The sequence below is a fragment of the Rhinopithecus roxellana genome, chromosome 1, assembly GCF_007565055.1.
Source record: "Rhinopithecus roxellana isolate Shanxi Qingling chromosome 1, ASM756505v1, whole genome shotgun sequence".
NCBI lineage: Eukaryota > Metazoa > Chordata > Mammalia > Primates > Cercopithecidae > Rhinopithecus > Rhinopithecus roxellana.
The window spans coordinates 162313114-162338421 of NC_044549.1; positions in this window are offsets into that span (position 1 = coordinate 162313114).

The following is a 25308-nucleotide window of genomic DNA, read 5'->3' on the forward strand; positions in this document are numbered from 1 at the left end:
AGGAGGTACTAGATTATTCTCAGAACAGAGTCCTTACCTCCTGTTTTTAGAAAGTCTGAATGTCTGGGGTTTCATCTAGGAAGAACAGTTAAGGCTTCTTAAAGGTACTGAGACACTACAGTGAAGAGTCATGTTGAATTCTGCAACCTGAACAGAAGCCAGGTGCAGACAAAAGAGATGGTAAATACCTACTCATAGTGGGAGTGGGCATGTATCTCTGTGGAGCTCCTCTATGGCTTTCTGTCCTTCAGATTAATAATGTGCCTGCTGTCAAAATTCCTACTTGGCATGGTAGTAAAGGAATACATTTTAGAGTTAGGAAGACTTGATTTCCAATCCCAGCTCAGTCACTTATTAGCTCACTAGTTGTGTATCTTGGGCAAGTCAATTCACTTTTTAATTCACTCAGTGTCTCACGTGTATCTATTAGTATGTGGAATAACCATAATGGTTGGGGTCTAATCAAGGTACAGCAGTTTTTCTACCTCTTCCTCATTGTCTTATACTGTTCTTTTGAACCTTTTTTTTTTTTTTTTTTTTAATTGGAGAAGGGCTTTTCTATGCCACTATACAAAACTCAGGAGTCTCCATGACTTCTCTGTTCACTCTCAGAAAACCTGTGTCTACTTTAAATAAAGGAATATGAAATGAACAATAAAACACAGTTGTAATTCTAGAACAAGAAATTCAGCCCAGACATTAATCATGACTTTAATCTTCATTCAAATATAAGACTTCCCCTACCTGGGTAAGACCCGCATTTCATGGCCACCTGCCTTCAGGGAAGAGAGCGTGATGACTTGACTTTTCTTTCTTGTCCCAGCATTTACCCCTTTCCCTGGTTTGCTAGCAGAGGTTTTGCCCTTGCCAAGGTGAAAATTCATAGAGCGTGGAGGGCAAACGAAGATACAGGAAAGTTCTTATGCATCTGACAACTGGTGTTATCCTTCTCTGGCTCCTTGCTTTTGAGGCCTGGTAGAGTTTAGAGCCCCCCTATATATCTCTCTCAAAGGACACTTTCATGAGCTATTTGGGAATACTTTTGCTTAGATCCCTTTTTTGCAAAATCCTTGACCTCCAAGGAGGATCTCTAGCTGTTATCCACTTTTGTCTCTTACCTGATGGGGCCCACTTACCTCTCTAGTTTTTTTTTTTTTTTTTTTTTTTTTACAGTAATCTTTTTTTTTTTTTTTTAAATTATACTTTAAGTTCTAGGGTACATGTGCATAATGTGCGGGTTTGTTACATATGTATACTTGTGCCATGTTGGTGTGCTGCACCCATCAACTCGTCAGCACCCCTCAATTCATCATTTATATCAGGTATAACTCCCAATGCAATCCCTCCCCCCTCCCCGCTCCCCATGATAGGCCCCGGTGTGTGATGTTCCCCTTCCCGAGTCCAAGTGATCTCATTGTTCAGTTCCCACCTATGAGTGAGAACATGCGGTGTTTGGTTTTCTGTTCTTGTGATAGTTTGCTAAGAATGATGGTTTCCAGCTGCATCCATGTCCCTACAAAGGACGCAAACTCATCCTTTTTTATGGCTGCATAATATTCCATGGTGTATATGTGCCACATTTTCTTAATCCAGTCTGTCACAGATGGACATTTGGGTTGATTCCAAGTCTTTGCTATTGTGAATAGTGCCGCAATAAACATACGTGTGCATGTGTCTTTGTAGTAGAATAATTTATAATCCTTTGGGTATATACCCAGTAGTGGGATGGCTGGGTCATATGGAACATCTAGTTCTAGATACTTGAGGAATCGCCATACTGTTTTCCATAATGGTTGAACTAGTTTACAATCCCACCAACAGTGTAAAAGTGTTCCTATTTCTCCACATCCTCTCCAGCACCTGTTGTTGCCTGACTTTTTAATGATTGCCATTCTAACTGGTGTGAGATGGTATCTCCTTGTGGTTTTGATTTGCATTTCTCTGATGGCCAGTGATGATGAGCATTTTTTCATGTGTCTGTTGGCTGTATGAATGTCTTCTTTTGAGAAATGTCTGTTCATATCCTTTGCCCACTTTTTGATGGGGTTGTTTGTTTTTTTCTTGTAAATTTGTTTGAGTTCTTTGTAGATTCTGGATATTAGCCCTTTGTCAGATGAGTAGATTGCAAAAATTTTCTCCCATTCTGTAGGTTGCCTGTTCACTCTGATGGTAGTTTCTTTTGCTGTGCAGAAGCTCTTTAGTTTAATCATATCCCATTTGTCAATTCTGGCTTTTGCTGCCATTGTTTTTGGTGTTTTAGACATGAAGTCCTTGCCCTTGCCTATGTCCTGAATGGTACTACCTAGGTTTTCTTCTAGGGTTTTTTATGGTATTAGGTCTAACATTTAAGTCTCTAATCCATCTTGAATTAATTTTCGTATTAGGAGTAAGGAAAGGATCCAGTTTCAGCTTTCTATTTATGGCTAGCCAATTTTCCCAGCACCATTTATTAAATAGGGAATCCTTTCCCCATTTCTTGTTTCTCTCAGGTTTGTCAAAGATCAGATGGCTGTAGATGTGTGGTATTATTTCTGAGGACTCTGTTCTGTTCCATTGGTCTATATCTCTGTTTTGGTACCAGTACCATGCTGTTTTGGTTACTGTGGCCTTGTAGTATAGTTTGAAGTCAGGTAGTGTGATGCCTCCAGCTTTGTTCTTTTGACTTAGAATTGTCTTGGCAATGCGGGCTATTTTTGGTTCCATATGAACTTTAAAGCAGTTTTTTCCCATTCTGTGAAGAAACTCATTGGTAGCTTGATGGGGATGGCATTGAATCTATAAATAACCTTGGGCAGTATGGCCATTTTCATGATATTGATTCTTCCTATCCATGAGCATGGTATGTTCTTCCATTTGTTAGTGTCCTCTTTTATTTCACTGAGCAGTGGTTTGTAGTTCTCCTTGAAGAGGTCCTTCAAGGAGATTCCTAGGTATTTTATTCTCTTTGAAGCAATTGTGAATGGAAGTTCATTCATGATTTGGCTCTCTGTTTGTCTGTTACTGGTGAATAAGAATGCTTGTGATTTTTGCACATTGATTTTGTATCCTGAGACTTTGCTGAAGTTGCTTATCAGCTTAAGGAGATTTTGGGCTGAGACTATGGGGTTTTCTAAATATACAATCATGTCATCTGCAAACAGGGACAATTTGACATCTCCTTTTCCTAACTGGATACCCTTGATTTCTTTCTCTTGCCTGATTGCCCTAGCCAGAAATTCCAAGACTATGTTGAATAGGAGTGCTCAGAGAGGGCATCCCTGTCTTGTGCCAGTTTTCAAAGGGAATTTTTCCAGTTTTTGCCCATTCAGTATGATATTGGCTGTGGGTTTGTCATAAATAGCTCTAATTATTTTGAGGTACATTCCATGAATACCGAATTTATTGAGCGTTTTTAGCATGAAGGGCTGTTGAATTTTGTCAAAAGCCTTTTCTGCATCTATTGAGATAATCATGTGGTTCTTGTCTTTGGTTCTGTTTATATGCTGGATTACGTTTATTGATTTGTGAATGTTGAACCAACCTTGCATCCCAGGGATGAAGCCCACTTGATCATGGTGGATAAGCTTTTTGATGTGCTGCTGAATCCGGTTTGCCAGTATTTTATTGAGGATTTTTGCATCGATGTTCATCAGGGATATTGGTCTAAAATTCTCTTTTTTTGTTGTGTCTCTGCCAGGCTTTGATATCAGGATGATGTTGGCCTCATAAAATGAGTTAGGGAGGATTCCCTCTTTTTCTATTGATTGGAATAGTTTCAGAAGGAATGGTACCAGCTCCTCCTTGTACCTCTGGTAGAATTCAGCTGTGAATCCATCTGGTCCTGGACACTTTTTGGTTGGTAGGCTATTAATTATTGCCTCAGTTTCAGAGCCTGCTATTGGTCTATTCAGGGATTCAACTTCTTCCTGGTTTAGTCTTGGAAGAGTGTAAGTGTCCAGGAAATTATCCATTTCTTCTAGATTTTCTAGTTGATTTGCATAGAGGTGTTTGTAGTATTCTCTGATGGTAGTTTGTATTTCTGTGGGGTCTGTGGTGATATCCCCTTTATCATTTTTTATTGCGTCTATTTGATTCTTCTCTCTTTTCTTTTTTATTAGTCTTGCTAGCGGTCTGTCAATTTTGTTGATTTTTTCAAAAAACCAACTCCTGGATTCATTGATTTTTTGGAGGGTTTTTGGTGTCTCTATCTCCTTCAGTTCTGCTCTGATCTTAGTTATTTCTTGCCTTCTGCTAGCTTTTGAATGTGTTTGCTCTTGCCCGTCCAGTTCTTTTAATTGTGATGTTAGAATGTCAATTTTAGATCTATCCAGCTTTCTCTTGCGGGCATTTAGTGCTATAAATTTCCCTCTGCACACTGCTTTAAATGTGTCCCAGAGATTCTGGTATGTTGTATCTTTGTTCTCATTGTTTTCAAAGAACATCTTTATTTCTGCCTTCATTTCGTTATGTACCCAGTAGTCATTCAGGAGCAGGTTGTTCAGTTTCCATGTGGTTGAGTGGTTTTGATTGAGTTTCTTAGTCCTGAGTTCTAGTTTGATTGCACTGTGGTCTGAGAGACAGTTTGTGATAATTTCTGTTCTTTTACATTTGCTGAGGCGTGCTTTACTTCCAATTATGTGGTCAATTTTGGAATAAGTGCGATGTGGTGCTGAGAAGAATGTATATTCTGTTGATTTGGGGTGGAGAGTTCTATAGATGTCTATTAGGTCCACTTGGTGCAGAGATGAGTTCAATTCCTGGATATCCTTGTTAACTTTCTGTCTTGTTGATCTGTCTAATGTTGACAGTGGAGTGTTGAAGTCTCCCATTATGATTGTATGGGAGTCTAAGTCTCTTTGTAAGTCTCTAAGGACTTGCTTTATGAATCTGGGTGCTCCTGTATTGGGTGCATATATATTTAGGAGAGTTAGCTGTTCCTGTTGAATTGATCCCTTTACCATTATGTAATGGCCTTCTTTGTCTCTTTTGATCTTTGATGGTTTAAAGTCTGTTTTATCAGAGACTAGGATTGCAACCCCTGCTTTTTTTTGTTCTCCATTTGCTTGGTAGATCTTCCTCCATCCCTTTATTTTGAGCCTATGTATGTCTCTGCATGTGAGATGGGTCTCCTGAATACAGCAGACTGATGGGTCTTGACTCTTTATCCAGTTTGCCAGTCTGTGTCTTTTAATTGGAGCATTTAGTCCATTTACATTTAAGGTTAATATTGTTATGTGTGAACTTGATCCTGCCTTTATGATATTAACTGGTTTTTTTGCTCGTTAGTTGATGCAGTTTCTTCCTAGCCTCGATGGTCTTTACATTTTGGCATGTTTTTGCAATGGCTGGTACCGGTTGTTCCTTTCTATGTTTAGGGCTTCCTTCAGGGTCTCTTGTAAGGCAGGCCTGGTGGTGACAAAATCTCTAAGCATTTGCTTATCTGTAAAGGATTTTATTTCTCCTTCAGTGATGAAACTTAGTTTGGCTGGATATGAAATTCTGGGTTTAAAATTCTTTTCTTTAAGAATGTTGAATATTGGCCCCCACTCTCTTCTGGCTTGTAGAGTTTCTGCCGAGAGGTCTGCTGTTAGTCTGATGGGCTTCCCTTTGTGGGTAACCTGACCTTTCTCTCTGGCTGCCCTTAAGATTTTTTCCTTCATTTCAACTTTGGTGAATCTGGCAATTATGTGTCTTGGAGTTGCTCTTCTCGAGGAGTATCTTTGTGGTGTTCTCTGTATTTCCTGAATTTGAATGTTGGCCTGCCCTACTAGGTTGGGGAAGTTCTCCTGGATGATATCCTGAAGAGTGTTTTCCAACTTGGTTCCATTTTCCCCCTCACTTTCAGGCACCCCAATCAGACGTAGATTTGGTCTTTTTACATAATCCCATACTTCTTGCAGGCTTTGTTCATTTCTTTTTCTTCTTTTTTCTTTTGGTTTCTCTTCTCGCTTCGTTTCATTCATTTGATCCTCAATCGCTGATACTCTTTCTTCCAGTTGATCAAGTCGGTTACTGAAGCTTGTGGATTTGTCATGTATTTCTCGTGTCATGGTTTTCATCTCTGTCATTTCATTTATGACCTTCTCTGCATTAATTATTCTAGCTATCAATTCTTCACTCTTTTTTCAAGATTTTTAGTTTCTTTGCGCTGGGTACGTATTTCCTCCTTTAGCTCTGAGAAGTTTGATGGACTGAAGCCTTCTTCTCTCATCTCGTCAAAGTCATTCTCTGACCAGCTTTGATCCGTTGCTGGCGATGAGCTGCGCTCCTTTGCAGGGGGAGATGCACTCTTATTTTGTGAATTTCCAGCTTTTCTGCCCTGCTTCTTCCCCATCTTTGTGGTTTTATCTGCCTCTGGTCTTTGATGATGGTGACGTACTGTTGGCGTTTTGGTGTAGGTGTTCTTCCTGTTTGATAGTTTTCCTTCTAACAGTCAGGACCCTCAGCTGTAGGTCTGTTGGAGATTGCTTGAGGTTCACTTCAGACCCTGTTTGCCTGGGTATCAGCAGCAGAGGTTGCGGAAGATAGAATATTGCTGAACAGCGAGTGTACCTGTCTGATTCTTACTTTGGGAGCTTCCTCTCAGGGGTGTACTCCACCCTGTGAGGTGTGGGGTGTCAGACTGCCCCTAGTGGGGGATGTCTCCCAGTTAGGCTACTCAGGGGTCAGGGACCCACTTGATCAGGCAGTCTGTCCGTTCTCAGATCTCAACCTCCGTGTTGAGAGATCCACTACTCTCTTCAAAGCTGTCAGAGTCGTTCGGGTCTGCACAGGCCTCTGCTGCTTTCCCTGTTCCCAGAGGTGGAGTCTACAGAGACAGGCAGGTTTCCTTGAGCTGCTGTGAGCTCCACCCAGTTCGAGCTTCCCAGAGGCTTTGTTTACCTACTTAAGCCTCAGCAATGGCGGCCGCCTCTCCCCCAGTCTCACTGCTGCCTTGCGTTTAGATTGCAGACTGCTGTGCTAGCAATGAGGGAGGCTCCGTGGGCGTGGGACCCTCCCGGCCAGGTCTGGGTATAATCTCCTGGTGTGCCCGTTTGCTTAAAGCGCAGTATTGGGTTGGGAATTACCCGATTTTCCAGGTGTTGTGTGTCTCAGTTCGCCTGGTAGGAAAAGGGCTTCCTTTCCCCCTTGCGCTTCCCAGGTGAGGCAATGCCTCGCTCTGCTTCAGCTCTCGCTGGTCGGGCTGCAGCAGCTGACTAGCCCCGATTGTCCAGCACTCCCCAGTGAGATGACCCCAGGACCTCAGTTGAAAATGCAGAAATCACCGGTCTTCTGTGTCTCTTGCGCTGGGAGTTGGAGACTGGAGCTGTTCCTATTTGGCCATCTTGCTCTGCCCCCCACCTCTCTAGTTTTAAAAAATGGTCTATGGTAGGCAGAATCCTAAAATGACCAGAAATAACTTTTACTCTTGTACAGTTCCCTCCCATTGAATGTGAGTAGAATCTGAGACTCTGATGAGATATGACTTCTGTGATTGTTACATTACATGGCAAAAAAAGATCTGCACATGCTACTAATATTAATTAATTAGTTGACCTTGTACTTAAGTATAGATTACTTTAACAATCACTTCAAGTTAAACAAAAGGGAGATTATTCAAGTTGGCTGCGTCTAATCACACAAACCCTTTAAACCTGGACCTAGAGGTTAGCGACAAAGGAAGTCATATATTTAAAATGTGAGAGGGATTTTCTGTTGCTGGTTTTTAAGATGGACGAGGCCATGTGGTAAGTAATGTGGGTGACATTTAGGAGCTGAGAGCAGCCTCAGTTGATACCTAGCAAGGAAACAAGGACTTTCATTCTAGAGCAGGAAGGAACTGAATTTGGCCAACAACTTGAGTGAGCTTGGGAGCAGATTCTTCTCTGGAGCCTCTGGAAAGGAATGCAGCTCAGCTGATACCTTGATTTTAGCTCCTTAAGGCCCTGAATAGAAAATTGGGTTATGCTGTGCCTGGACTTCTGACCTGCAAAACTGTAAGCTAGTAAATGAATGACATTTTAAAGCACTAAGTTTGTGATACTTTGTTACAGAGCATTGGAAAACTAATACAGTGCCTAAGAGGAGCCTGTGCTGCCTCTTTTATGCATACCACTGTTGTTGGGTGCATAGAAAATATGTATCCTTTGCACTGACGAAACCTGCAAATACACACTTTTACCAATGCACTGAACTTTAGAAAGCACTAAATCGACTTGCCAGGTTGTTTTCCCTGCCCTCCAGTATTTAGAGGACAAGGGTCATATTTCAGTTCACTGAGTGTCATAATTCCAGGAGACACATATTAGCCTTCTTGAGTGATTCATACAGAAACCTTCCTCATCACTGAACTTGAGTCTGCGTGCTTGAGTGAGTAAGGGAAACTGGTCTGCCAATTCTCTCTGTTCCCGGCAGGGACTTTGAGGAACTTCCCCAGGAGTCCTTGACTCATCTTTTTTTCTTCCAGGGATTAGAAAAAGTCACTGTGGCAAGCTCTATGAGGGCACAGAAATGAAGAGAGGATGGGTTAGGGTTTTGACTTTTCACCAGTCCACATGTCTTTAGAAAACTTGGAAGTCTTCTTATAGACAGCCTGGTTTTATTTCTGTCTTTTCTAAATCCCCTGGCTTGGGGAATAATGCCCCACAAATGACTAGGGTAAACGAGTCTTGGAAAATGGCTGGCAGTGAGGGAGGCCACTTGTTAAATTGACCCTGGTTTCCCAGATGGTCTCAAATGGTTACCCTTGGCAGTCTAGGGATGTTTCTTGGGTGGGGAAAAGAGGTAGTCAGAAGGTAGCTTTTTCTAGATCAGTGGTTCTCAAACTCTGGCCTGCATCAGAATCACCTGAAAGCTTATTAAAACAGAAATTACTGGGCCTCACTCCCAGAATTTCTGATTCAGTGGGTCTGGTGTGGGGTCTGATAATTTACATTTCTAAAGTTGCTAAGTTATTAATGCTGCTAGTCTGGAGGCTACATTTTGAATATCATTGCTCTGTAGATAAATTTCAAAGGAAATGTTCTCTTTCCATATTCTTACCTTTTTTCATATCTGTGATTTGCCTATAGAAGCCAATCAATGTGGAAATCGTTCTCAAACCTTTCCTTTTATATCCAGCATTTTGTCTGGCATCTAAATTTGGCATGTACACCTGCTGTGTCTTGGTGCCTTGCTTAAAACTTAATTTTAACATCTTGTTTATAGTAAAAAGTGGAAAACATTAACTGCTTTTTGGGCAGATTGTGATCATTAAATAAGTTGGTCTATAGAGAAGAAATACATGTTGGTGCCCTTACCTGTGCTTCCCAGCCCAGCTGCTTGCTGTGAATATTTGGAGTGGGATCTGAGAATTTAAAGACCACTGGACATAATAATTAATTTTTGAAGGAATTGATCCAAGGAGGGTAGGTAGATAATCAGTTCTTTTGAGAAGGCATTAAGAGGACATTGGAAATAGATGTTTCACTGATTTCTCAGTGGCATGTAGCTTGTGAAATAACAAACCTGATCTTGAGAAGTGACTGTAAAGTTATTAAAAATTTTTTTGGATCTATATCCTTAATCCCAAAAGAACTCCCGAGAGAATCTCCCAAAGGACAATACTTAAGGCATGCAGTGTCCTCCTCTGAGTCCACAGGCTTCTCACATAGCTGTGAAGAGTCCAGCACTTAGCTGAGGCCTCAGCAGCTATGACATGGCTTCAAACAAGCCATCTGCAAAAATATCTAGAAAGACAAGTGTGTAACCATCTTCTTGCTTTCTGGTCTCTAATTTATTGGCAGAGAAACGTTAAGTGGATTTTATTTTTTAAAGCATCACCATATTGCAGAAACAGATTGAAGGAAGATGGATTTGGGGGAATAGAATTTGCTACAGGAGACAATCCAGGTCCTGAGAAAGAAGGCATGTGGCTGAGGCCACAGCCTGTGCAGCCTCCCTGAATAAAGTAAAAGCTTCTTAACTATGAAGAGCCACAACACAAGCATCATTTCTTGAGCAAATACTTTGTGCAAAATCCTGTGCTACATGCTTTTTATAAATGGTTTAACTTTTAACAAATGCATGAGTTAATTACTATTATTATTCCAGTTTTACAAGTAGGGCAATACACATAGTCTTTTTAAGGTTGTACAGCTATAAAGTGGTGAAGTCAGAATTTGAAATTGTGGTTAGTCAGACTCCAAGTTGTAGAAAACTGAGATCAAGCATTATTGTTCAAATTTACTAACCCCATGTTATGAAATGAATTGTGTTCTGTACAAATTAACATGTGGAAGTCCTAACCCTCAATGTGACTGTTAGTCTTTCAAAAGGCAATTAATATTAAAGAGGTCATAAAAGTGGGGCATTAATCTAATACAATGGTATCCTCATAAAAAGAGGAAGAGACACTCGGAATTCACATGCACAGATAAAAAACCCTTTGAGGACACAACAAGAAGGTGGCCATCTGCAATCCAAGAAGACAGGCCTCAGGATAAACTAAACCTGCGGATACCTTGAACTTGGACTTCCAGTCTCCAGCCTCTACAAGAGAGAACAACTAAATATTTTTTGTTTAAGCCAACCACTCTGTGGTATTTTGTTATGGCAGCCCTAGCAAACTAGCATACCACGCGACCTTGATGGGTGGAGTGTACGTTTCTATCCCTTGACTTTGAGTTTGGTGATAGAATGGTGTTTGGTTGGTGGAATGTTAGTAGACTTGATATGAGTAGAGACTTAAAAAACATCTGGGTAGTTTGACTTGCTCTCTTATGCCTGTGACTGTGAGAAGAACATGCTCTGCCTAGGTGGTTCAAGGAAATGAGAGACACATGGACTATATAGCCTTGCAGCTTGAAGTGGAGGTACCTGGCTGAACCCAGCCTACATCAGGCAACTGTCAGATGCAGTAGTTTGAAGCCAAGCCACCCCCAACTGGCCCCTGTGCCCATGACAGTAAATGATCATTGTCTGAAACTCCTGAGTTTGGGGGTGTTCTGTTGCACAGCATTACTGCGGCAGTAGCTAACTGATCATTAATCAAAGGTCAGAATAGGAAAATTTACAATGTTTCTACACAATAATTTATCTGGCCATTCATTAGAGAGAAGGTTGATAAGTAATACCTCTAACAATTCTTCCAACAATTCAAATTAGAAGAAGTTACATTTCTCTAAAAGCATAAAGTGGATCGAACTATTATTTGTATCTCTTACAGGACAATATTTGAGAAAAAGAAAGAAAGAGAAGAGGATGGACTTTTTAGACTCAGTTCTACTGCTGAGTTCAAATGTCTTGAACTTAATAGCTGTGAATGACCTGGCACAAGTTATACACCTCATTAAAATTCAATTTTTCTATCTGTAAAATGGAGATGCTAATAATATTATCCTTTTTACCTGCATCGGTCCTGATTCCCTCATTGGAAAATTCGGACTCAGAGTGTCTACTTATGGTCAAGGAATCTTGAAGGGACAGAGGTAGGGTATGTTTGAGAAACACAAACTTTTAGGGAATTGTTTTGGTGTCTGGTATGTGGAGATATTTAGCCCAGAGGAACCAGCAGTACAGGATGAGGCTCCTTTTCTTGCTGCCCTGTGTTGATTTTAGTTTTGAATCCTTAGTATGCAGCCTGAGGGAGAAGATTGTAATCCCAGACCTTCAGAGATGGAAGAGCCCACCTGGCTATTACAGAGGGTAGGAGTTTTCTCAACCTTGATTGACTTAAAAGCTCTAGGTCAACAAGTTGGGGTCCTGATTAATAATTCAGATTCCATGTTTCAGAAGTTCTTTGTCTTGTGACCTGGGAAAAGTTACTTAGCCTTTTGAGTATTTGTTTCTTGATTCATAGAAAGAGGTTAATAGTAGCATGTCCCTTACAGTGTAAAGATTTCTGTAATTATTAAAATCACATTAAACCAAGACTACTGTAAAGCTTTTAGTACAGCATCAAGCTGCCAAGAGTAATTTGTAATTTATATTACAAATATAATTTTGAAATATTTCATATATTCACTCCTATCCCCACCTTTTGCAGATAAGTAAACTGAGGTTCCCTGAGGCAAGCTGGCCTTCCCAAAGTCACAGGACTCTAAGTGTCACAGCTAAGACTAGACAGAAAATCTTTGCAAGTGACAGCTATATAATAAAGAGACATCCTTACCTGTTCACAATTTAAGATGCATATGTATCCTGGAGGCCCAGGAAAGAAGTCTAGAATTATACATTATCAATATTGAAAATGATCCAGCATCTAGCCTGTCACTATTGCAAGAATACTCTCTATAGTTTCTATCGGTAGCTTGGGTTCACCTGTTATACCACCAGTGACAGGAATCTCATTACCTACTATGTCAACACGTTCCACCTTGAGCAGCTTTTTAGAAAACTGTTCTTTACATTGAGCCTTAATACAACTTCCACTTCTGAAACCACACAGAGTGAATGAATGAATTAAATGAATCTAATCCTTCTTTTTTTATTTTTTTTACAGCATGACCTTTGAATTTTTGAAGACAGCTCTTGTGTCTCATGTTCTCATTGACTTTTCCATCCATAAATTGTTTAGATCAGTTTAGGTTGAGTTTTCCATGAATTACCACCAGAAGAATCCTGATACACATGGTTCAACACACACTTATTCAGCAAGTATATGACCTAAATAATTTATTCATTAATTCATCCACTCATTCATTCATCTATTTGGCAAATCTTACTGAACACATTTTAAGTTTCAGACACTATTCTGGATGCAGAGGATAGAACAGTAAATAAAACAGTCTGTAGCCACGAGGAGCTTGCCTTCTAGTATGTGAAGATAGTGAAAGAACAAATTAATATGTTCATCTCAATAAATACACATGCAATATTTCAGGTGATAAGTGATACGGAAAAAACTAAGCAGAATGAAGGGCACAGAGAATGTCAAGGAGTAGGGATATGGGAGTGTGAAGTATTTAACTGAAAAGAGGCAGGGCCCAATTTATGTCTCCATCTTCTTTCATCTGTGATTCTCTCAGGTCTGCTTTGTGCTAGACTGGCCTTCCTGATGGTAGCAATTTGGCTGCCAGTGGACCAGGGCTATGTGGTTTCTCATTGATGGTGAGGAAGTTAGGTATTAGTTTGTACAAGCTAACAGGAATTCTGAGCTTCACTTTGAAAGAACCATCCCTGAACTCTGGGTGCAGGGGAATGTCATTCACTGATTAGCTTTGTCCTTGACATATTTTCATATAAACTTATAGAGGGATAAGTCTGATATAGTTTGGCTCTGTGTCCCCACCCAAATCTCATCTTGAATTGTACACCCATAATTCCCATGTGTTTTGAGACGGATACAGTGGGAGATCATTTGAATCATGGGGGCAGTTTCCCCTATACTGTTCTCGCGGTAGTTAATAAGTCTCATGAGATCTGTGGGTTTATCAGGGGTTTCCACTTTTGCTTCCTCCTCATTTTCTCTTGTAGCCACCATGTAAGAAGTGCCTTTCACCTCTCACCATGATTCTGAGGCCTCCTCAGCCATGTGGAACTGTAAGTCCAATTAAACCTTTTTCTCCTAGACTCGGGTATGTCTTTATCAGCAGCATGAAAATGGACTAATACAGTAAATTGGTACCAGTAGAGTGTGGCATTGCTGAAAAGAAACCTGAAAATGTGGAAGCGACTTTGGAACTGAGTAACAGACAGGGTTGGAACAGTTTGGAGGGCTCGGAAGAAGATAGGAAAATGTGGGAAACTTTGGAACTTCCTAGAGTCTTGTTGAATGGCTTTGACAAAAATGCTGATAGTGATATGAACAATAAGGTCCAGACTGAGGTGGTCTCAGATGGAGATGAGGAACTTGTTGGGAACTGCAGCATCGGTGACTCTTGCTACATTTTAGCAAAGAGACTGGTAGCATTTTGCCTTTGCCCTAGAGATTTGTGGAACTTTGAACTTGAGAGAGATGATTTAGGGTATCTGGTGGAAGAAATTTCTGAGCAGCAAGGCATGCAAGAGGTGACTTTGGTGCCGTTAAAGACATTCAGTTTTAAAAGGGAAACAGAGCATAAAAGTTTAGAAAATTTGTAGCTTGACAATGCAGTAGAATAGAAAATATTATTTTCTGAGTTGAAATTCAAACCAGCTGCTGAAATTTGCATAAGTAACCAGGAGCTCAATTTTAATCCCCAAGGCAATGGAGAAAATGTCTCCAAGACATGTCAGAGGTCTTCACAGCAGCCCCTACCATCACAGGTCCAGAGGCAGAGGAGGAAAAAGGGTCCCTGTGTGTGTGCCACCTAAGGACTTGGTGCCCTGCATCCCAGAAGATCCAGCTGTGGCTGAAAGGGGCCAATGTAGAGCTTGGGCTGTAGCTTCAGAGGGTGCAAGCCCCAAGTCTTGGCAGCTTCCATGTGGTGTTGAGCCTGAGAGTGCATAGAAGTCAAGGATTGGGGTTTGGGAAGCTCTGCCTAGAATTCAGAAGATGTATGGAAATGCCTGGATGCCCAGGCATAGTTACTGCAGAGGTGGGACTCTCATGGAGAACCTCCACTAGGGCAGTGAGAAAGGGAAATGTGGGGTCGGAGACCTACTGAGGTACCACTCCTAGTGGAGCTATGAGAAGAGGGCCACCATCTTCCAGACCCCAGAATGGTAGATACAATGACAGCTTGCACCATGTGCCTGGAAAAGCTGCAGACACCAAACACTAGTCCCTGAAAGCAGCTAGGAGGGGGGCTGTACCCTGCAGAGCCACAAGGGCAGAGCTGCCCATCTAACCCATCTATTGCGTTAGAGTAACCTGGATGTGAAACATGGAGTCAAAGGAGATCATTTTGAAGCTTTAAGATTTGACTGCCCTGCTGGATTTTGGACTTGCATGTAAGCTATAACCCTTTTGTTTTGGTCAATTTCTCCCATTTTGAACAGCTGTACTCCATTGCTTCTAGGAAGTAACTAACTTGTTTTTGATTTTACAGGCTTATGGGCAGAAGAAATTTGCCTTGTCTTTGATGAGATTTTGGACTGTGGACTTTTGGGTTAATGCTGAAATGAGTTAAGACTTTGGGGGACTGGTAGGAAGGTATGATTGGTTTTGAAATGTGAGGACATGAGATTTGGAGGGGCCAGGGGCAGAATAATATGGTTTGGCTCTGTGTCCTTACCGAAATCTCTTCTTGAATTGTACTCCCATAATTCCCACGTTTTGGGAGGGACATGGTGGGAGACAATTTGAATCATGAGGGCAGTTTCCCCCATACTGTTCTTGTGGTAGTGAATAAGTCTCACTAGAGCTGATGGTTTCATCAGGTGTTTCTGCTTTTGCATCTTCCTCATTTTCTCTTGTCACCACCATGTAAAAAGTGCCTTTCACCTCCTGCCATGATTCTGAGGCCTTCCGAGCCATGGGGAACTGTAAGTCCAATTAAACCTCTTTTTCTTCCCAGTTTCAGGTATGTCTTTATTAGCAATGTGAAAATGAACTAATACAGTGTCTATGTCTAAAACTGGAAGTGTGCTCAAAGTCATCCAAAGCATATGACTACCAGGCAACAGGAGGCAACTATGGTATCCATTACAGTTACTATATCGAGGCACTCCGGGCTTACAAAGATAAATAAAACATGGCCCCTGAACTTAAGAGGGGTTGCAGCTTTCTGGTAAGAAACTGATGAATAGATTAATTCTACAACAGGGATAATAATTCAAGTTGGTCCAAAATAATCATCAGTCTCATGGTGGAGGTATGGAAATAGGGATTGTAGAAGAGTCATTCTAAAATAGTCAATATTCCAGATGTCCATGTTCATGTCCTTGCTTTTTACTTCCTCATCAGAAACCACCTTACCTATGCAATTTAAAGTGCTCTCTAATTTGAGGGGAGCATATTTCACTACTCCATGTGACTTGCTTTGGCCAATGGGATATCAGCAGACCTGAGGCCAGTAGAGGCTGGAAAGATGCTTGCTCATTTGGGCTTCTTCCTTTATTCCACCATCACCTTGAGAATAATGTGCCTGGGTTATCTTGATTATCACAGGGGAGAGAAGAGGAACAAATGGACAGAATCACCCCAGCTGAACCACTTCTGTGGAACCCAGCCTCAGTCAACTGATGCCAGTCAACATCCAGATACATGAGTTAAATAAGTGCTCATTTAGAGTACTCTAAGGTTTGGTAGTTGTTATGCAGTATTTTATTGTGATGTTATATGACAGACACAGGTCTGAAGGACAGTCTTCGTTGTGATAGAAAATGTTCTAAATTATTTTAGTTCCCATTTAGCATAGCAGAAGTAGGTCTGGTGGAAGAGATCATAAAATTTTATGCATGGGAGGTCACTACAAATCTGGAAGAGAGAGGGAGGAAAATTTGCTCTTTCTAGTTCTAGCAGTTGTGAAAAGAAGAAGGAAGATGGAAATGGGGCTAGAGGAATCAAATGGCCAGTGCTGTGAATGGAGATGGAACTGGCATCCCTGAATTACCTTTAGCTCCTTTAGTGGCATTAAAAAAACCCAGGAATGGAGAGGGGATGTGCCAAGAGGTGTGACTTGCCATGGGGACAGCCACTTACCTATGGGGAGAGGGAAGATGACCCTATAGGAAGTGTGGATTTAGACATGGTAGAGATTTTGAGGATCCCTGAGAGGCATCAGGGAGGGTCCAAGGGGGGAATAGTACTTCCAGCTCTTAAAGAAACAGAGAGGCTAGTCACACCAGCCAGGGACATCATAGCAGCTTCTGGCTGGATGCTTGGGATGGTACTGACCTCCCCTGAGGGAATACACTCTAGGACATAGCCTAGCCCTGCCTCTTCACAGCCTAAGCCAGAAAAGAGTCAGAGGGCACCGGATCAATTCAAGGACAATAGATTCCCTTCCCCACAGTTCACCCACCTGATAATACACTTAGGGGGATGAAATAGAGCCTATGAGAAGAGCTTCAGAAATCTCAAGAGAGTTGGTCATAGAATTTTGTGCATGGGAGGTCACTGCAAATCCGGAAAAAATGGGGAGGAAAATCCACTCTGTCTAGTTCTGGCAGATGTGGAAAGAGGAAGGGAAATGGAAATGGGATAAAGGAGTCCAATGGCCACAGCCGTGGATGGGATGAAGTTGGCAACCCTGAATTACCTTTGGTTTTCCAGTGGCATGAACATAACTTGCGAAGGGAGAGGAGGTGTGCTGAGAGGAGAGACTTGCCATGGGGACAGTCACTTGCCTGTAGGGAGAGGCGAGGTGACCCTACCACAAGTGTAGATTTATACATGGCAGAGACTCTGAGGATCTCTGAGCATTTAGCTTAATTCAACAGAGTCTTTACATTTGGAATCAGATCCAAGAATCACAGCTTAGACTAAATTTAGTTTTCTTATTTTACTCACCTGGGGGATGCTTGTGAGGAAGAACATACCAGTCACAGAACAAATGAAGAAATAACATTGTCTTTGTAGACAAAAAAGGTAATGTGGATGGATTTTCTATCCTGCCCTGATCCCTGTGTCATAAAGTGTGAAGTAATGGCAAGCTTCTGCTTCATGGGGAAGCGTCAGAGGCAGTATCGGACATACAAGGAAGAGGGACAACGTGAGGGTAGGAGTCCTGAAAATTGCTCTCTAATTACAAGTTGACTCTTACGGGATCAGTAGCAGGTCCCAGATGCAGAACCAAAGCAAAGGAGTATTTGAGAGGGAGAAAGTGGCATATGCAAAGGGCTGAGGTAGAGAGAGAACACTTGTAATTTTTCTAGCTGATCTGTGTAGGATTTCTAGTTTCCTCTTAGCTAGCGCACTCCAGGGTGGAATGAATTTTGGCAACCTGGGAGGAAGGAAGGCAGCTGTGTCTGTGCTCCCTAAAGCAGGAACTTGCTCTCCCTTCTCTTCCTTCCTATCATTCCAACATATCATGTGAATTCTCAGGGATTTTGCTTTACTTGTAAGAAATGTAGGAGTGTGGGGCAGAAGTGGGCTGGCAAATTGTGTTCTCTGAGAATGTGGCAGTATGCAAGGTACTTCACACATTATTTGTCTTATTCTCATAACAGCCTTCCCATACTTGTATTTCTGTTCCATCAGCACATTCACTTGGCTCTTATATTCAGAATACAAACAGGATCAAACCATTTCTTATTTCCTTACTTGCCTGATCCAAGCCACAACTATCTCTCACTTGGACTGCTTTAATAGTCTACTAATTGGTGTCCCTACTTCCACCCTTGACTCCCTGCTCTCCACCCAGTGGCCAAAGTGATCCATGACAAACATTGAGGTCTGATCATATCACTTCTCTGTCCAATGCCACCCAATGGCTTGCCATGCTCTGCAGTAAACCTACCATCCTTATTGTGGTCTATGAAGCCTTCCATGGTCTGGCTGCATACATTTCTATTTCCCAACCTCCTCTTCCATCTTTCCCCTCCATTGTACTTACTTTCGTCACTTCGACTTCATTGGGGTTTCTTGTCACTGTTCCTTAAACATGACAAGCACAATGGAACCTCAAGCCCTTTGCATTTGTTTCCTCTTTATGGTATGTTCTTTCCTCAGACATCTATGTGGCTCTCTCCCTCCCTTCCTCCAGGTTCTCATAAGAGACGTCTTACTTGTCCAATTTTACCCTGCTCTCTTCATGCTTTGTTCTTTCTCTCCTGTATTATTTTTTTTCTGTGTAGCACTTATCACCACTGACATAAACTGTTTTTTGTTTATTCTGTCTCTAAAATGAATGCTCCGTGAAGGCAGGGACTTTGTGTTTTGATGTTGTTTGTTTTGTTTTGTCTTCCGTACCTAAAACATTGCTTGGCTTGCATAGGCACTCAATAAATATTTGCTGCATGTGGTTCAAAGAGTTTAAGCAACTTGCCCAGGGTTATAAAGTTAATAAACAGTAAAACTAAGATTTGGACTCAAACTCTGCTGGCACTGAAGATCATGCCCTTTGTTATTTATTTTCTCTGCCCCCTGCTTACTACATAGATATCAGGACTAATAGGACAGACCAAATTGTTTCTTGTGGCTCTGATTTCTTTAAAGAAATATGCTCAATAGAAAATTTTTGCAATCTACTCATCTGACAAAGGGCTAATATCCAGAATCTACAAAGAACTCAAACAAATATACAAGAAAAAAACAGACAACTCCATCAAAAAGTGGGCAAAGGATATGAACAGACATTTCTCAAAAGAAGACATGCATACAGCCAACAGACACATGAAAAAATGCTCATCATCACTGGCCATCAGAGAAATACAAATCAAAACCACAATGAGATACCATCTCACACCAGTTAGAATGGCAACCATTAAAAAATCAGGAAACAACAGTTGTTGGAGAGGATGTGGAGAAATAGGAACACTTTTACACTGTTGGGGGGATTGTAAACTAGTTCAACCATTATGGAAAACAGTATGGCAATTCCTCAAGGATCTAGAACTAGATGTACCATATGACCCAGCCATCCCACTACTGGGTATATACCCAAAGGATTATAAATTATTCTACTACAAAGACACATGCACACGTATGTTTATTGCAGCACTATTCACAATAGCAAAGACTTGGAATCAACCCAAATGTCCATCTGTGACAGACTGGATTAAGAAAATGTGGCACATATACACCATGGAATACTATGCAGCCATAAAAAAGGACGAGTTTGCGTCCTTTGTAGGGACATGGATGCAGCTGGAAACCATCATTCTTAGCAAACTATCACAAGAACAGAAAACCAAACACCGCATGTTCTCACTCATAGGTGGGAACTGAACAATGAGATCACTTGGACTCGGGAAGGGGAACATCACACACTGGGGCCTATCATGGGGAGGGGGGAGGGGGAAGGGATTGCATTGGGGAGTTATACATGATATAAATGATGAATTGATGGGTGCTGACGAGTTGATGGGTGCAGCACACCAACATGGCACAAATACACATATGTAACAAACCTGCACGTTATGCACATGTACCCTAGAACTTAAAGTATAATAAAAAATAAAAAATAAAAAATAAAATTTCATTTAAAAAAAAAAAAGAAATATGCTCAATAAAGAAACGTGAGGGATAATGAAAAAATGACTACTTTTGGCAATCCTGGACATTAGAGGAATGCGTAGCTTCAATTGCTTCTCTATAATAAGATATTGCAAGGGTTTTCAATTTCCTTTTCCATGTTTCTATCTGTTCAAGAATCCTTAATTAAATTTAATTTCACCTGGTATTTTTCCTTTACCTAAAAAAAGGAGTCAACCGTAAAATGAACTCACCTGGCTACAACAGTTTCTGCCATGATTGGAGAAGCAGAGAGAAGACAGCGTCTGATGTACACAGCCAGTGGGTACTGTATTCTCAGGGATGTTATGAAAATGACAATCCCTTTGGCCTTCTGCTCTAGCCTAGGAAGGCTGGACATGCTGTTACCATACTTCTCTGGGCTCACTCCTACTCTTGCTTTCTGGCTTATACTCGCATCACCCTATGAAAGTGGCTATAAAGGTCAACTGGCTTTGGGTGTACCTCTTATATTTTTGTTGAAGATTGTATTTTCCAAAGTTGGCTGCATATATGTATATATCTCCCATTCCAAATGACCTTTTACAGTGTCACATGGGCATGCCTCCACTGAGCAGTTTCTTCCTTTGAATCTGGATAGGCCCGTGACTATGGTGGAAAGGATGCTATGAGACTCTGAGGTTGTCATAGTGGTGATACAAGTTCTGCCTGGTTCTCTTGGGGCACCTAGCCAACATGCTGTAAGAAAGCCTAGCAGTTATATGAAAGGCTATGTGTGGTAGTTTCCGTCACAGTGGAGGGCTCAGTCACCAGCCAGCATCAGCTGCCACATTGAAAGGATAAGAATGTTCCCAGCCTTTGAGGTGCTTCAGCTAATGTCATGTGGAACAGAGATAAGTTATCTTTGACACCTCTGCCCAAATTTTGGATTCATGAGAAAAATGAAGGTTATCATTATTTTAAGCCATTAAATTTTTAAGCCATAATGTTGAGATCAACATTGCATAGAGTTATGTAGGGAGTACATCCTAAATGAATGTAGGGTAAATGGATAGATTAATAAACTAACCTTTTTTCTACTGTGAATTAAGGCAAACTTGATGCCAATTTCTTACCAATTTCACAAATAGCATGGCCACTACCACAGTGATTATTTTGTAGAGAAGTTTTTTTTAGGATGTAAAGAACTGGCCTGAAGGAAAAACTTACCTTAGGAATGGGGGCCAGTTATTCAGGCCTTCATCTCAGTAAGTCTCTGATCATAGCCCAGGGTGGTGGCAGGTCAGCTGCAGATCAGCTTATGCCATTTCTTCAATGGAGGGGGCAGGGGTCAGAGAGTCACAAGCAGCCAGTACTCACATCATCCAGGGGTGGGTGCACTGGCTCGGAAAAGGATGCAGGGAGGAACCTCAACAGCTTCCATTAGAAAAATGAATTGTGAATTAACCCATAGGATACTTTCCATCCTACTTCTTCCCTTCAACTTTCTAATGCCCCCTCCTACTACCAAAGGAATTCTCCTCTCTTATTTCCCCTCAGGGGAATGGGCTGTGAACTCAAAGTTTCTACCCAGCTAGTAATAAGATTAAAGAGGCAAAAATAGACGACATTTTGGAAAGGAAAAAACCCAAATTTGTCTTCATGTTGAATCTTTTTTGTTTGTGCCAGTAATTTATCATTTTAAGAATCAGCGTTTGAATGCCCAGATAAAGCTAGGAGAGTTGACAATTAGAACGTTTTAAAGTGGCGGCAGGACAAGGACAGTCCTTTAGAGCTCAGGCCTGTGTCCATGAGTGCAAACAACTGGAAGCCATACAATGGGAGTTGAGGTTAGAATGTTAGTCTGAGTAATTATCCTTAGTGAAGTAATTTCTCTTTTAGTACACAAAGTTAATGTTGCATTTGAAAATGATGTCTTCTTTCCCCAGTTATGCCACAGTCAACCTCCAACTGATGAATGGATAGTAATAAAGAGAGCAGAAATATCATTAGATAGGTCGAGTAAAAATATCACCAAATAGAAAAAGGAGAGTAAAAAGCACTAGGAAGCACAGATAAATGGCAGGATCCCAGGAGAGACCACTGTGTCATTTAGATTCTTCTGGAAGCAAGTGCTGATACAGAGTTAGGAGTGCAAAAGACTTGATACAGAGTTAGGAGTGCAAAAGACTTGATACAAGTGCCGATATAGATTTGCACAGGAGTGCAAAGCCTGTAACAGAGTGTGGAGGAGGGAGGGAAATTCTGACTGTAGTGCTGATTTCATAAAGCCTTGACCAACCCAAAAATAGCCCCAGGGCAAGGATTATCCACTGGAGGAGTCCTGCATAGGACTGAAATGTCCAGGTCCTAGAACACCCGCCATACCTGGGTGCTGCCCGGGAAGAGTACAGCCTTCCTTGAAACTGAGGTGAAATCAGAGGACTCAACAGCTGGAGGCCATCAGATAAATGCAGTCCTTGCAGCTGAAAGGAAAGTCCTTTCTCAAAGTAAGAGAGCTGAGTTATGTACCTTCACTGCTGTCATAACCTCCAAATGGAGGCAAAATTTCATAACTGGAAGGGCCTGCTGGGAGTGAGAAGCTCACTCAGCACTGAACTCTAAAGAAGCCTTGGACTTCTGGCAGTCGCCCTGCTGTGCTGCTCCCCTTCCCTTGTAACTAGTTCTTGCCAATGAGGAAGTAAGGGCCCCAATCTGGACTCTGAGCAGCAGAAGGCTGAGTTTTTCAGGACTTCTGGCCAACGTTTTGCTTGACACATTGTGCGCATTGAAGCAGGCCAGGACCAAGCTGCCTGGGGAGGAGTAAGGACAGAACCAGGCCCTTCTCTTCTTCCCTTCCTCATCCTCTTAAGCTCACTCATTATCAAGGAAACTCTAGTAGACAGAAACAGTCAGTGTATTCATTTTGCCCACTGGATTTAGCCATTTGACTGGCATTGAATGGAGTGCATCCATAGGGCAGAGGATCAAGGGGCTCCGAAAGCTCTTAAAGCAGTGCTACTGCAATGCCAGAGACAGAGGTGGCAGAAGTGAGCCATGCTCACAACCTTTCATTTCCCAACTTGTTCACTTGGGATTGCATACTATGAAACTATCACGGGGTTAGATGTGTCTGGACACCTTCAATCCTGTAGGATTTGTCTGAGAAATGCTTTGATGACTTCCTGCTGACTGCTGAGATCAACATACTTTTTCCCTCTTAAGTTGCAGAAGCACAGGGAAAGGCTGGGTGAAAAGTCCTGTCCCAGTTGTGAGCCAAAAGAATTATCCTTCCTGGTTTATCTTTTTTAAAATGCCCATGCTATTTTCTAGCAAAACAGAAGGAAAAGTGGCAGCTGAGGCTCCTGTAGTGTAGGAGGAAAGTGCTGGTCATTTGGAATCAAAAGGCTGCATCTGAGTGTGGGAATTGCAGTTTCTAGCCATGGGGATTTGGGCAAGTTTTAAAATTTCCTGGAATCTGTTTTTTTCTATATATAAATTAAGATGTGTTTTGAGAACTCCTGCTATGGTTTGAATGTTTGTCCCCTCAGAAAATCACGTTGAAAATCTCCAACATGGCGTATTAAAAGCTGGGGTCTTTAAGAAGTGATTAGGGTAGAACCCTCATGAATGGATTAGTTCATTCTTGGATAATGAATTAATGGATTGATGGTTTATCATTAGAGTGGCACTAGTGGTTTTATAAGAGGAGGGAGACCTGATTTAGCATATTAACACACTCAACTCTCACGTCATGTGATGTTGTTCATCATCTTGGGACTCTTCTTGTTGGTGACCCAACAAGAAGGCTGTCACCAGATGTGCCTCTTTGACCTTAGACTTCCCAGCCTCCAGCACTGTAAGAAATACATTTTGTTTCTTTATAAAGTATCCAGTTTAAGGTATTCTGTTACAAGCAACAAAAGTTGATTCAGACACTCTTCTTTCTTTTCTCTTTTCCCCTCTTTCCTGTCAATTCTTCCTTCCTTCCTTCCTTCCCTCCCCCCTTCTTCCTTTTATTATTCAATACACATTTATTGACTGCAGTTTTAGGCACTGAGGAAATATAGATCAACAAAACCATTGATGACTTTAAAATCCTAGTGCAAGAAAAATAACAGCATAGTGTGTATATGCAGTGATAGATGTTCATTGCAGTAATAGTACAAAGTTATTTATTGCAGAAGAAGTATAAAGGAGAAATTGATTATTGTTTTGGGAAGGATCACAGAGGACACAATGTCTGAGCAAAAGTCTGAATAGGGAACGGGTTGTGAAAATGTACTAGTTGGGGCCACAGTGGGGATGAGAGAAAGAAAGTCAGTACAGAACATCATGTGCAAAGGCACTGGATACAAACCATTTGGTTATTGACTTGCTGAGTTTTTGGCACCTGTTAGACTCCCAGGTCCTCCTGACAACTGGAAACTTAGAGCCAGATGAGTGGAGAATAAGTGATTAGGACTACAGGCTATGTTTGGGACTCCCTGGCATATGCAAAGGCAGGGGACTCAAGAGGATTTGGATATTTTACAGTAAAAAGGGCTGGGCCAGAACTCAAGGAAACACCAAAACTGGAGTGTGTTAAGAAAGAGATGTCTACCAATGAGGTCTAGTAAAGAGAGTGATGGGAAGAAACTGGATAGAATCACATTGCTGAGGACATAGCAAATGTGTCACGAGCTTCAAATGCTGCCGGGAGGCCAGGGTGAGTGGAAACCTACAATTTCCATGGAATTTAGCAATTAGGAGGTCAATAGTGAGGGAGGGAACCATGTGACAGTAAATTAAGTCATATGAAAAGACTTTGAAAATTGTGAAGAGCCATGGAATGAAATTCACCACTCTACATTCTCAGCTTCTCAGTTACATCAGGTGGATAACAGAACATCAGCATTTTAAGTAGAGATCCTTGGGCTCATAATAAATGCTTTTTAACACCTTTACATCCTTATCTCAAAATTTGCTTCTTGTTGGCTCCAGATTGCCTGAAATTTATCACATAGAAGCAAAAATAAAATAGGGGGCATAAGAAAGAATGTGAGGGAGAAGCTGCAAGTTAGGGGGTCACTGCTATGCAGGAATAAATAATCCTGGTGACTGGATGGCTATGCTGAAATGTGGAATTTATTATCCAAAGGAAAAAGCTTTAATCTTAAAGTATGTTTTGGATAGTGTTAATAGGCAAAGGGCTTACAGCAGAACAAAACAGATTTCCCAACTAATAGTTTCATCTGTTAAAAAGAAAAGGAAACTAATATAACAAGAAGAAAAGTATGGTTGCCGAGGAAACCATATCTAAAGGCTATGTGAACTTATGATAAATCAGTGTAAATATCATGGCGCATTGCAAGTAACCCATGGCTGTGTGTAGCAAGGGGACAGCTAGG